This window comes from Priapulus caudatus, unplaced genomic scaffold (genome assembly GCF_000485595.1).
Source record: "Priapulus caudatus unplaced genomic scaffold, Priapulus_caudatus-5.0.1 Scaffold445, whole genome shotgun sequence".
Classification (NCBI taxonomy): domain Eukaryota; kingdom Metazoa; phylum Priapulida; class Priapulimorpha; order Priapulimorphida; family Priapulidae; genus Priapulus; species Priapulus caudatus.
The window spans coordinates 163,596-166,633 of NW_014577506.1; the positions used below are offsets into that span (position 1 = coordinate 163,596).

The 3,038-nt window shown below is 46.9% G+C and overlaps 1 protein-coding gene across 3 annotated transcripts in view; it reads left to right on the forward strand.

Moving 5' to 3' along the window:
- LOC106810491 (sulfide:quinone oxidoreductase, mitochondrial-like) overlaps nucleotides 1-3,038 on the forward strand; it is a 12,917-nt gene that overhangs the window by 5,329 nt on the left and 4,550 nt on the right. The window lies entirely within an intron of this gene.

Here is a 3,038-nt window from a genome sequence, read left to right on the forward strand (position 1 = left end):
TCTGGCTTGTCTTAAATACTATAATAGAATTTTCGCCCTAGTCGCGTTAGGGTAGCGAATCGGAATTCATTTTATAAAATTTCTAGCAGTCAGCCAGATCGCGAACCAAGCTACTGTGAAAATCACTAATCACGCTTTGATAAAACGTGACCTTTATAGCTGTAAAACACTGCACGAGTTCGAATTGAAAAGATATGGAATAGGGCCGGGAGCAAGAGTCAGAGAGACAGAGAGAGAGAGAGAGGAGGAGAGGGGAGAGAAGGACGCGAGAGACGGAGGGAGAGGGAGAGAGACGAAGAAGGGAAGACACGCCGACGACGAGACAGATGGAAGCCAGAGAGAGGACCGACAGAGGACAGAAGAAGAGAGAGATGAGGGAGATGGAGAGAGAGGGAATAGACGGAGAGGAGAGAGGAGAGAGAGAGAAAGAGAGAGAGAGAGAGGAGAGAGACGTGACGAGGAGAAAGAAGAGACGAGAAAAAGATAGACAAGGAGAGAGAGAGAGAGAGAGAGACGAGAGAAGAGAGGAGAGAGCAGAGATGAGAAGAGAGAGGAGAGGACGAGATGAGGAGAGCTGAATGAGAGAGAGGAGGGGACAGGCGAGCTGCTGCTGAATCGATCGCGCTAAGGCGAGCTGCTGCTGAATCGATCGCGCTAAGGCGAGCTGCTGCTGAATCGATCGCGCGAACACTAGTGGCTACGCACACACACTAACACACACACGAACACACACACGAAACCGATTACATTACCTCTTTGGCGGAGGTAATAATGTATATCAGACAATGTATATAATGTAGTGTAATACGTTTTTAAACACTTAAGTTTTTAAGGCTATAACCGAGCAAAGTTTATTGAAGCGTTTAACTTGATACCGAGGTATCTTTGTAACAGTATTTTAATTGGGTTGAGTCATCAGTTCTATTTTACAATCCAGTCCGTATCCACCAGCCCGTACTGATTGCTATCTCTATGCTTCAAAATACAAAACAAATTTGTCTGTCCATAGTTTTCAAAATTGTTTTCCTACAGCTCATCAGCACAATTTTACAAGGAGAACCTAATTTCTATCTTTAAGCCTCAGTATATTAACATTGTAGGGAAAATATCCCTGTTGTCCCCATATGCCCTTTTTTTCGCTAATGTATTTTCCTTAATTTAATTTAAATAATTGAAAATTAAAACTTTTAACTATTATCGCACTTAAGCAGAGTATTAAGTAGCCAAGAGGTCTCCTGACTCACTGCGTTTTTCAAAATTAGATATGGGCTCATTAACATAGAGCATATATACTGTCACTCGCACGCGGTCTATTCACAGACACTGCATGAATGGCCGCGCTAAACGCAAGGCATACGTACAGTCGCTCTACGTATAAACTAACGCTAAGAACTTTAAGAAACTCACGCTCGCTCATTTTGAACGCACGCATTCAGTCTGTACATTATATATAATCTAAATCGATTCTACTTGATTTCCGATCACAAGACGAACGCTAAGAGGGGGTTGAATCCGTATAAAACTCGATGCAAAAACAATTCACGATAACAAAATTGGGCGTTTTCACGCCAGGCCAGCAATCACGACTGTCGATAAAAATGGGTTTCACGCTATGCATGGTCACATCACCTCTCACGCTATGCCTTACTCATGGCATTGACTAACATATGCGGATATACTGCTCACGCAAAATGTCTGATCAATTTCTATGATATAAACTCGACTAGTGGTGCCCCCGGACGGCCCGTCTTTGTGCACACCGAAGGTTTGAGTTAATATATGCAGCGGCACGCTCTCCCTACTGGCAATTTAATACAAAACAGGGAATTAAATATGGGAATTCACTGGGAATTCGACTAATCTGAATTCGTGGGCAACAGTGACTGACTTGACACAGCGTTTGTTGGTAAGCATGTCATCGTAGCATCGTTGAAAAATTTTGGGATTGAAAAGCGCACGAAAAACTATAATAAAACTTAAATCAATTTAACTATTTTTTTCCAATTAACGCAAATATTTACATGATTTATTTACAACAATTTAATAACAACAAATAATTTTGTTTTGTTTAAAGGGTTAGGGTTAGGGTCACAATGCACCATAAAACAGAAGTTTGAGGCACGTGATTTGTATCAACCAATGGGATTTGGGAGCTATGCAGGCCCTAGCTGCGTGTGTGTAACACAGCTGTATATTTCGGCGTCGTTGAATTTCTTTTGCGTTTCGCGTGATTGACGGAGCAGTTCTTCAGTGATTCTCATGCAATAGCGATGTTTCATGTTTATAAACATTGACGTCATATGCGCACATGCGGAGTTTAACGGTTGGCAGCAAGCAGATGCGTGATATTGTTCGATACAAGTACACGCACGCACGCACGCACGCACGCACGTGTACGTGTACGTGAACACACACACTCATGCGCGCACGTGTACGTGCACACGCACGCACGCACGTGCACATGCATGCACGCACGCACGCACGTGTACCTGCACACACACGCACGTACGCACGCACGCACACGTGCACACACGTGTACCTGCACACGCACACACGCACGCACGCACGCACGAACGTGTACCTGCACACGCGCGCACGCACGCACGAACGTGTACCTGCACACGCGCGCACGCACGCACGAACGTGTACCTGCACACGCGCGCACGCACGCACGTGTACGTGCACACACACAGACGCACGCACGCATGCACGCACGTGTAAGTTCTCACGCACGCACGCACGCACGTGTACGTGCACACGCACGCACACACTCATGCACGCACGTGTACGTGCACACGCACGCACGTGTACGTGCACACGCACGCACACACGCACGTGTACGTGCACACGCACACACACACTCATGCACGCACGTGTACGTGCACACGCACGCACGCACGCACGTGTACGTGCACACACACGGACGCACGCACGCACGCACGTGTACGTGCCCACGCACGCACGTGTACGTGCACACGCACGCACGCACGCACGTGTACGTGCCCACACACGGACGAACGCACGCACGCACGCACGCA